We start from the raw sequence: 10,978 nt of genomic DNA on the forward strand, positions 1-10,978 counted from the left end.
TCAACTTGTTAGAAAATGCATTCATTTGCCCAAGTGAATCATAAGACTTGAACAAAATGCATCAGCGATTCGTTTTTCCATGCAACTTTCACGAACGGCACAGGACTGCCCAATTGCTGTGCGCATTCGTGCGGAGCGCGCGCATGTCTACACTTTGTGTAGCCGTTAGCGATGAGGCTAATGATAACCTTCTTGTGGTAGAGAAGGAAAGGCTTCCCCCAAAACCTTCTCAATTAAATGTAAACTGCAAAGTAGCCTATGCCAGCCTGGCAGAATTATATCATGATTATTTGCATCAATCCAGTGGCCATTTGTTTTGCAAACTCCGCAATCACATGAGCGCTACAGCAACACCGCTTAACCAAACAAAGGTCTCTTTCTGGCGCACACTTGGGTTTAAAGGGTAACTACACCCCAAAATCGAAATGTCTTCCATTTTTCCCAGACCTCAAAAGTGGTCTCCTGATAGGCTTTAAACAATGTCGTGGACATAGAACATCCAAACGTGTTATATTTCTATTACAAAGGTGTACTTTTGAGGTTGAAAACCTGCAGAAACAGGGACAAACGGTCAACGGGGAAATGTAAACGGAGAAAAGGGGGACTTTGGGGGAATCAGGCAAAACATTGAAGGGATTTTACTGGGCCCTAATGGACTACACACATTGACAGTCTCCTAGACTAAAAGAAATGCTGAATGTACTGCCTACATTTTGAGGGAAACGCACTGTCCAATATTTGATTTGATTTGATCAGGGCAGGGAAGCGCTAACAAACTGCATTTAGTCCAATAAAAAGACACAATATTATTAGGGCCATAAATAAAAGGCAGTTGCTCCATGCATGACACAAGAGAACCCTCTACTGGAGCAAAAAGCTTACAGCACCTGGTATTCCCAGGCGGTCTCCCATCCAAGTACTAACCAGGCCCGACCCTGCTTAGCTTCCGAGATCGGACGAGATCGGGCGTATTCAGGCTGGTATGGCCGTAAGCGAAGGGACAATTCTTGGTACACTATATAAAGTCAATGTGTCGCTCACTCATAAGAGACAGCGAAATGTCCACTTTGTGACACACTCTGAAAAAGCTCAAACCTTGCTTACATTTCCACGCCCTATATTTGACTCTTGTGGGATGGGGGGGGGGGGGGGGGGGAGGGCATATCCTATGTTGACACTTATGACAACTTCATACACTAGGGCCCTAGAAAATACGGCTCGCCCACACGGAATCACGGAATCCAGACATTAAACCGAAATTCAACAATATTCTAAAATGTATTGAACTAAGGAGGAAATCAATTAAATCCCTTCAACTTGTTAGAAAATGCATTCATTTGCCCAAGTGAATCATAAGACTTGAACAAAATGCATCAGCGATTCGTTTTTCCATGCAACTTTCACGAACGGCACAGGACTGCCCAATTGCTGTGCGCATTCGTGCGGAGCGCGCGCATGTCTACACTTTGTGTAGCCGTTAGCGATGAGGCTAATGATAACCTTCTTGTGGTAGAGAAGGAAAGGCTTCCCCCAAAACCTTCTCAATTAAATGTAAACTGCAAAGTAGCCTATGCCAGCCTGGCAGAATTATATCATGATTATTTGCATCAATCCAGTGGCCATTTGTTTTGCAAACTCCGCAATCACATGAGCGCTACAGCAACACCGCTTAACCAAACAAAGGTCTCTTTCTGGCGCACACTTGGGTTTAAAGGGTAACTACACCCCAAAATCGAAATGTCTTCCATTTTTCCCAGACCTCAAAAGTGGTCTCCTGATAGGCTTTAAACAATGTCGTGGACATAGAACATCCAAACGTGTTATATTTCTATTACAAAGGTGTACTTTTGAGGTTGAAAACCTGCAGAAACAGGGACAAACGGTCAACGGGGAAATGTAAACGGAGAAAAGGGGGACTTTGGGGGAATCAGGCAAAACATTGAAGGGATTTTACTGGGCCCTAATGGACTACACACATTGACAGTCTCCTAGACTAAAAAGAAATGCTGAATGTACTGCCTACATTTTGAGGGAAACGCACTGTCCAATATTTGATTTGATTTGATCAGGGCAGGGAAGCGCTAACAAACTGCATTTAGTCCAATAAAAATACACAATATTATTAGGGCCATAAATAAAAGGCAGTTGCTCCATGCATGACACAAGAGAACCCTCTACTGGAGCAAAAAGCTTACAGCACCTGGTATTCCCAGGCGGTCTCCCATCCAAGTACTAACCAGGCCCGACCCTGCTTAGCTTCCGAGATCGGACGAGATCGGGCGTATTCAGGCTGGTATGGCCGTAAGCAAAGGGACAATTCTTGGTACACTATATAAAGTCAATGTGTCGCTCACTCATAAGAGACAGCGAAATGTCCACTTTGTGACACACTCTGAAAAAGCTCAAACCTTGCTTACATTTCCACGCCCTATATTTGACTCTTGTGGGATGGGGGGGGGGGGGGTAGAGGGCATATCCTATGTTGACACTTATGACAACTTCATACACTAGGGCCCTAGAAAATACGGCTCGCCCACACGGAATCACGGAATCCAGACATTAAACCGAAATTCAACAATATTCTAAAATGTATTGAACTAAGGAGGAAATCAATTAAATCCCTTCAACTTGTTAGAAAATGCATTCATTTGCCCAAGTGAATCATAAGACTTGAACAAAATGCATCAGCGATTCGTTTTTCCATGCAACTTTCACGAACGGCACAGGACTGCCCAATTGCTGTGCGCATTCGTGCGGAGCGCGCGCATGTCTACACTTTGTGTAGCCGTTAGCGATGAGGCTAATGATAACCTTCTTGTGGTAGAGAAGGAAAGGCTTCCCCCAAAACCTTCTCAATTAAATGTAAACTGCAAAGTAGCCTATGCCAGCCTGGCAGAATTATATCATGATTATTTGCATCAATCCAGTGGCCATTTGTTTTGCAAACTCCGCAATCACATGAGCGCTACAGCAACACCGCTTAACCAAACAAAGGTCTCTTTCTGGCGCACACTTGGGTTTAAAGGGTAACTACACCCCAAAATCGAAATGTCTTCCATTTTTCCCAGACCTCAAAAGTGGTCTCCTGATAGGCTTTAAACAATGTCGTGGACATAGAACATCCAAACGTGTTATATTTCTATTACAAAGGTGTACTTTTGAGGTTGAAAACCTGCAGAAACAGGGACAAACGGTCAACGGGGAAATGTAAACGGAGAAAAGGGGGACTTTGGGGGAATCAGGCAAAACATTGAAGGGATTTTACTGGGCCCTAATGGACTACACACATTGACAGTCTCCTAGACTAAAAAGAAATGCTGAATGTACTGCCTACATTTTGAGGGAAACGCACTGTCCAATATTTGATTTGATTTGATCAGGGCAGGGAAGCGCTAACAAACTGCATTTAGTCCAATAAAAAGACACAATATTATTAGGGCCATAAATAAAAGGCAGTTGCTCCATGCATGACACAAGAGAACCCTCTACTGGAGCAAAAAGCTTACAGCACCTGGTATTCCCAGGCGGTCTCCCATCCAAGTACTAACCAGGCCCGACCCTGCTTAGCTTCCGAGATCGGACGAGATCGGGCGTATTCAGGCTGGTATGGCCGTAAGCAAAGGGACAATTCTTGGTACACTATATAAAGTCAATGTGTCGCTCACTCATAAGAGACAGCGAAATGTCCACTTTGTGACACACTCTGAAAAAGCTCAAACCTTGCTTACATTTCCACGCCCTATATTTGACTCTTGTGGGATGGGGGGGGGGGGGGGGAGAGGGCATATCCTATGTTGACACTTATGACAACTTCATACACTAGGGCCCTAGAAAATACGGCTCGCCCACACGGAATCACGGAATCCAGACATTAAACCGAAATTCAACAATATTCTAAAATGTATTGAACTAAGGAGGAAATCAATTAAATCCCTTCAACTTGTTAGAAAATGCATTCATTTGCCCACGTGAATCATAAGACTTGAACAAAATGCATCAGCGATTCGTTTTTCCATGCAACTTTCACGAACGGCACAGGACTGCCCAATTGCTGTGCGCATTCGTGCGGAGAGCGCGCATGTCTACACTTTGTGTAGCCGTTAGCGATGAGGCTAATGATAACCTTCTTGTGGTAGAGAAGGAAAGGCTTCCCCCAAAACCTTCTCAATTAAATGTAAACTGCAAAGTAGCCTATGCCAGCCTGGCAGAATTATATCATGATTATTTGCATCAATCCAGTGGCCATTTGTTTTGCAAACTCCGCAATCACATGAGCGCTACAGCAACACCGCTTAACCAAACAAAGGTCTCTTTCTGGCGCACACTTGGGTTTAAAGGGTAACTACACCCCAAAATCGAAATGTCTTCCATTTTTCCCAGACCTCAAAAGTGGTCTCCTGATAGGCTTTAAACAATGTCGTGGACATAGAACATCCAAACGTGTTATATTTCTATTACAAAGGTGTACTTTTGAGGTTGAAAACCTGCAGAAACAGGGACAAACGGTCAACGGGGAAATGTAAACGGAGAAAAGGGGGACTTTGGGGGAATCAGGCAAAACATTGAAGGGATTTTACTGGGCCCTAATGGACTACACACATTGACAGTCTCCTAGACTAAAAAGAAATGCTGAATGTACTGCCTACATTTTGAGGGAAACGCACTGTCCAATATTTGATTTGATTTGATCAGGGCAGGGAAGCGCTAACAAACTGCATTTAGTCCAATAAAAAGACACAATATTATTAGGGCCATAAATAAAAGGCAGTTGCTCCATGCATGACACAAGAGAACCCTCTACTGGAGCAAAAAGCTTACAGCACCTGGTATTCCCAGGCGGTCTCCCATCCAAGTACTAACCAGGCCCGACCCTGCTTAGCTTCCGAGATCGGACGAGATCGGGCGTATTCAGGCTGGTATGGCCGTAAGCGAAAGGGACAATTCTTGGTACACTATATAAAGTCAATGTGTCGCTCACTCATAAGAGACAGCGAAATGTCCACTTTGTGACACACTCTGAAAAAGCTCAAACCTTGCTTACATTTCCACGCCCTATATTTGACTCTTGTGGATGGGGGGGGGGGGGGGGAGAGGGCATATCCTATGTTGACACTTATGACAACTTCATACACTAGGGCCCTAGAAAATACGGCTCGCCCACACGGAATCACGGAATCCAGACATTAAACCGAAATTCAACAATATTCTAAAATGTATTGAACTAAGGAGGAAATCAATTAAATCCCTTCAACTTGTTAGAAAATGCATTCATTTGCCCAAGTGAATCATAAGACTTGAACAAAATGCATCAGCGATTCGTTTTTCCATGCAACTTTCACGAACGGCACAGGACTGCCCAATTGCTGTGCGCATTCGTGCGGAGCGCGCGCATGTCTACACTTTGTGTAGCCGTTAGCGATGAGGCTAATGATAACCTTCTTGTGGTAGAGAAGGAAAGGCTTCCCCCAAAACCTTCTCAATTAAATGTAAACTGCAAAGTAGCCTATGCCAGCCTGGCAGAATTATATCATGATTATTTGCATCAATCCAGTGGCCATTTGTTTTGCAAACTCCGCAATCACATGAGCGCTACAGCAACACCGCTTAACCAAACAAAGGTCTCTTTCTGGCGCACACTTGGGTTTAAAGGGTAACTACACCCCAAAATCGAAATGTCTTCCATTTTTCCCAGACCTCAAAAGTGGTCTCCTGATAGGCTTTAAACAATGTCGTGGACATAGAACATCCAAACGTGTTATATTTCTATTACAAAGGTGTACTTTTGAGGTTGAAAACCTGCAGAAACAGGGACAAACGGTCAACGGGGAAATGTAAACGGAGAAAAGGGGGACTTTGGGGGAATCAGGCAAAACATTGAAGGGATTTTACTGGGCCCTAATGGACTACACACATTGACAGTCTCCTAGACTAAAAAGAAATGCTGAATGTACTGCCTACATTTTGAGGGAAACGCACTGTCCAATATTTGATTTGATTTGATCAGGGCAGGGAAGCGCTAACAAACTGCATTTAGTCCAATAAAAAGACACAATATTATTAGGGCCATAAATAAAAGGCAGTTGCTCCATGCATGACACAAGAGAACCCTCTACTGGAGCAAAAAGCTTACAGCACCTGGTATTCCCAGGCGGTCTCCCATCCAAGTACTAACCAGGCCCGACCCTGCTTAGCTTCCGAGATCGGACGAGATCGGGCGTATTCAGGCTGGTATGGCCGTAAGCGAAGGGACAATTCTTGGTACACTATATAAAGTCAATGTGTCGCTCATTCATAAGAGACAGCGAAATGTCCACTTTGTGACACACTCTGAAAAAGCTCAAACCTTGCTTACATTTCCACGCCCTATATTTGACTCTTGTGGGGGGGGGGGGAGAGGGCATATCCTATGTTGACACTTATGACAACTTCATACACTAGGGCCCTAGAAAATACGGCTCGCCATAACGGAATCCAGACATTAAACCGAAATTCAACAATATTCTAAAATGTATTGAACTAAGGAGGAAATCAATTAAATCCCTTCAACTTGTTAGAAAATGCATTCATTTGCCCAAGTGAATCATAAGACTTGAACAAAATGCATCAGCGATTCGTTTTTCCATGCAACTTTCACGAACGGCACAGGACTGCCCAATTGCTGTGCGCATTCGTGCGGAGCGCGCGCATGTCTACACTTTGTGTAGCCGTTAGCGATGAGGCTAATGATAACCTTCTTGTGGTAGAGAAGGAAAGGCTTCCCCCAAAACCTTCTCAATTAAATGTAAACTGCAAAGTAGCCTATGCCAGCCTGGCAGAATTATATCATGATTATTTGCATCAATCCAGTGGCCATTTGTTTTGCAAACTCCGCAATCACATGAGCGCTACAGCAACACCGCTTAACCAAACAAAGGTCTCTTTCTGGCGCACACTTGGGTTTAAAGGGTAACTACACCCCAAAATCGAAATGTCTTCCATTTTTCCCAGACCTCAAAAGTGGTCTCCTGATAGGCTTTAAACAATGTCGTGGACATAGAACATCCAAACGTGTTATATTTCTATTACAAAGGTGTACTTTTGAGGTTGAAAACCTGCAGAAACAGGGACAAACGGTCAACGGGGAAATGTAAACGGAGAAAAGGGGGACTTTGGGGGAATCAGGCAAAACATTGAAGGGATTTTACTGGGCCCTAATGGACTACACACATTGACAGTCTCCTAGACTAAAAAGAAATGCTGAATGTACTGCCTACATTTGAGGGAAAACGCACTGTCCAATATTGATTTGATTTGATCAGGGCAGGGAAGCGCTAACAAACTGCATTTAGTCCAATAAAAAGACACAATATTATTAGGGGCCATAAATAAAAGGCAGTTGCTCCATGCATGACACAAGAGAACCCTCTACTGGAGCAAAAAGCTTACAGCACCTGGTAGTCCCAGGCGGTCTCCCATCCAAGTACTAACCAGGCCACGACCCTGCTTAGCTTCCGAGATCGGACGAGATCGGGCGTTAAAACTCCATCTTCTTATTTCCGAATCCATGCTGCTCCAATTTCGTTCATCTTCTGGTCTTCCTTCTTCTCCCTTCTTCCTTCCTCCGTCTCTCCACCCTCCACCACGTCCTCTCCTCCATCTTCTTCTCCTCTTCCACAGTACAACTGCTTCCTCGAATAGTACTTGACTCCCCTCTTCAGTCATAACCTCTCCACAGTTGCACTCCGTCAATCTCTTTCTGCATCTGCCACAAAAATTCCTTTCCTTCTCTCCGATACATCTCTAGCGTAATGGCCTTGATTACCGCACTTAAAGCACTTGAATTCAGGGCAGTCTTTGACTATGTGCCCTGGTTGAATACACAACCGACAAACTCTGACCTGTTGTCATGAATAACCCTGAAGTATTCAGTTCCCTCCAGCGTCTCAATTTTTGTGGAATATGGCAATGATTGGACTTTTTCCGTAAATTTACTTTACAAAAACGTGTCCCGTCAACCACCTCCGTTCCAGGCCAAACTCTCCTCCTTATCTCCGAGACGGCCGTTACTCCCCAGCTACTCAGCTTGTCCAGTATAACTTTATCTTCTATATATACCGGGAGATTCATAAAGACACCACCAATTCATTGACATTCACATCTCTCGCCAGAATCCTGGTGTCCTTTATCCTTAAACCGTCCATTAGACGTTCTTTACCTTTTCCGTTTCTCATCGTAATTTCATACTTCTTGTCTCCTTTCATTCGGCATCCCACCACCTCTCCACACGTCTCCTTAATTGCTCTAGTAATTCCATCGTCGTCACCTTTTCTTCTCCCACCAACTCAATTGCCACCGTGTATTCTTTTCCATATTTCATTCCTCCTTTATTTTCATTATCCTTCCGTTGCGCATTTTCGTTGTCCTTGTCCATTCCGTTTGTCGTTGCCATGTTGTCCGTCATTGTAAATCAAAAAATGAAACCGAAAAAAACCTCCCCCAAGCAGCAAAACTGCAGGGGGGGAAAACTAACCAAACTTAAAACTATTCAAATGAAAAAAACAATAAATTATATGTCAAAATCCAAAAAATAAACAAAAATAGCTCTCGAGCAAACACTCTCAAGCAAACACTCGCTCACAGCTCAATTACTCGCACCTGTCGTCACTTCTCCAATCAGGAATAGCGCCCCCAGGCTGGTATGGCCGTAAGCGAAGGGACAATTCTTGGTACACTATATAAAGTCAATGTGCCGCTCACTCATAAGAGACAGCGAAATGTCCACTTTGTGACACACTCTGAAAAAGCTCAAACCTTGCTTACATTTCCACGCCCTATATTTGACTCTTGTGGGATGGGGGGGGGGGGAGAGGGCATATCCTATGTTGACACTTATGACAACTTCATACACTAGGGCCCTAGAAAATACGGCTCGCCCACACGGAATCACGGAATCCAGACATTAAACCGAAATTCAACAATATTCTAAAATGTATTGAACTAAGGAGGAAATCAATTAAATCCCTTCAACTTGTTAGAAAATGCATTCATTTGCCCAAGTGAATCATAAGACTTGAACAAAATGCATCAGCGATTCGTTTTTCCATGCAACTTTCACGAAACGGCACAGGACTGCCCAATTGCTGTGCGCATTCGTGCGGAGCGCGCGCATGTCTACACTTTGTGTAGCCGTTAGCGATGAGGCTAATGATAACCTTCTTGTGGTTAGAGAAGGAAAGGCTTCCCCCAAAACCTTCTCAATTAAATGTAAACTGCAAAGTAGCCTATGCCAGCCTGGCAGAATTATATCATGATTATTTGCATTCAATCCAGTGGCCATTTGTTTTGCAAACTCCGCAATCACATGAGCGCTACAGCAACACCGCTTAACCAAACAAAGGTCTCTTTCTGGCGCACACTTGGGTTTAAAGGGTAACTACACCCCAAAATCGAAATGTCTTCCATTTTTCCCAGACCTCAAAAGTGGTCTCCTGATAGGCTTTAAACAATGTCGTGGACATAGAACATCCAAACGTGTTATATTTCTATTACAAAGGTGTACTTTTGAGGTTGAAAACCTGCAGAAACAGGGACAACGGTCAACGGGGAAATGTAAAACGGAGAAAAAGGGGGACTTTGGGGGAATCAGGCAAAACATTGAAGGGATTTTACTGGGCCCTAATGGACTACACACAGTGACAGTCTCCTAGACTAAAAAGAAATTGCTGAATGTACTGCCTACATTTTGAGGGAAACGCACTGTCCAATATTTGATTTGATTTGATCAGGCAGGGAAGCGCTAACAAACTGCATTTAGTCCAATAAAAAGACACAATATTATTAGGGCCATAAATAAAAGGCAGTTGCTCCATGCATGACACAAGAGAACCCTCTACTGGAGCAAAAAGCTTACAGCACCTGGTATTCCCAGGCGGTCTCCCATCCAAGTACTAACCAGGCCCGACCCTGCTTAGCTTCCGAGATCGGACGAGATCGGGCGTATTCAGGCTGGTATGGCCGTAGCGAAGGGACAATTCTTGGTACACTATATAAAGTCAATGTGTCGCTCACTCATAAGAGACAGCGAAATGTCCACTTTGTGACACACTCTGAAAAAGCTCAAACCTTGCTTACATTTCCACGCCCTATATTTGACTCTTGTGGGATGGGGGGGGGGGGGGGGGGGGGAGAGGCATTTCCTATGTTGACACTTATGACAACTTCATACACTAGGGCCCTAGAAAATACGGCTCGCCCACACGGAATCACGGAATCCAGACATTAACCGAAATTCAACAATATTCTAAAATGTATTGAACTAAGGAGGAAATCAATTAAATCCCTTCAACTTGTTAGAAAATGCATTCATTTGCCCAAGTGAATCATAAGACTTGAACAAAATGCATCAGCGATTCGTTTTTCCATGCAACTTTCACGAACGGCACAGGACTGCCCAATTGCTGTGCGCATTCGTGCGGAGCGCGCGCATGTCTACACTTTGTGTAGCCGTTAGCGATGAGGCTAATGATAACCTTCTTGTGGTAGAGAAGGAAAGGCTTCCCCCAAAACCTTCTCAATTAAATGTAAACTGCAAAGTAGCCTATGCCAGCCTGGCAGAATTATCATGATTATTTGCATCAATCCAGTGGCCATTTGTTTTGCAAACTCCGCAATCACATGAGCGCTACAGCAACACCGCTTAACCAAACAAAGGTCTCTTTCTGGCGCACACTTGGGTTTAAAGGGTAACTACACCCCAAAATCGAAATGTCTTCCATTTTTCCCAGACCTCAAAAGTGGTCTCCTGATAGGCTTTAAACAATGTCGTGGACATAGAACATCCAACGTGTTATATTTCTATTACAAAGGTGTACTTTTGAGGTTGAAAACCTGCAGAAACAGGGACAAACGGTCAACGGGGAAATGTAAACGGAGAAAAGGGGGACTTTGGGGGAATCAGGCAAAACATTGAAGGGATTTTACTGGGCCCTAATGGACTACA

General features: G+C 44.0%; 6 non-coding genes across 6 annotated transcripts; all 6 read right to left on the reverse strand.

The window, feature by feature from the left end:
• Nucleotides 1-875: 875 nt before the first annotated feature.
• LOC115187210 (5S ribosomal RNA) lies at nt 876-994 on the reverse strand. The gene has a single exon (XR_003875953.1). It is a non-coding gene; the product is annotated as a 5S ribosomal RNA (ribosomal RNA).
• Nucleotides 995-2,188: 1,194 nt separating this feature from the next.
• LOC115187211 (5S ribosomal RNA) lies at nt 2,189-2,307 on the reverse strand. Its single transcript, XR_003875954.1, has one exon. It is a non-coding gene; the product is annotated as a 5S ribosomal RNA (ribosomal RNA).
• A 1,192-nt stretch (nt 2,308-3,499) lies between these two features.
• LOC115187213 (5S ribosomal RNA) lies at nt 3,500-3,618 on the reverse strand. The gene has a single exon (XR_003875955.1). It is a non-coding gene; the product is annotated as a 5S ribosomal RNA (ribosomal RNA).
• Nucleotides 3,619-4,811: 1,193 nt separating this feature from the next.
• On the reverse strand, nt 4,812-4,930 carry LOC115187214 (5S ribosomal RNA). Its single transcript, XR_003875956.1, has one exon. It is a non-coding gene; the product is annotated as a 5S ribosomal RNA (ribosomal RNA).
• Nucleotides 4,931-6,123: 1,193 nt separating this feature from the next.
• LOC115187215 (5S ribosomal RNA) lies at nt 6,124-6,242 on the reverse strand. The gene has a single exon (XR_003875957.1). It is a non-coding gene; the product is annotated as a 5S ribosomal RNA (ribosomal RNA).
• Nucleotides 6,243-9,882: 3,640 nt separating this feature from the next.
• LOC115187221 (5S ribosomal RNA) lies at nt 9,883-10,000 on the reverse strand. The gene has a single exon (XR_003875963.1). It is a non-coding gene; the product is annotated as a 5S ribosomal RNA (ribosomal RNA).
• Nucleotides 10,001-10,978: the final 978 nt, after the last annotated feature.

This window comes from Salmo trutta, unplaced genomic scaffold, assembly GCF_901001165.1.
Source record: "Salmo trutta unplaced genomic scaffold, fSalTru1.1, whole genome shotgun sequence".
NCBI lineage: Eukaryota > Metazoa > Chordata > Actinopteri > Salmoniformes > Salmonidae > Salmo > Salmo trutta.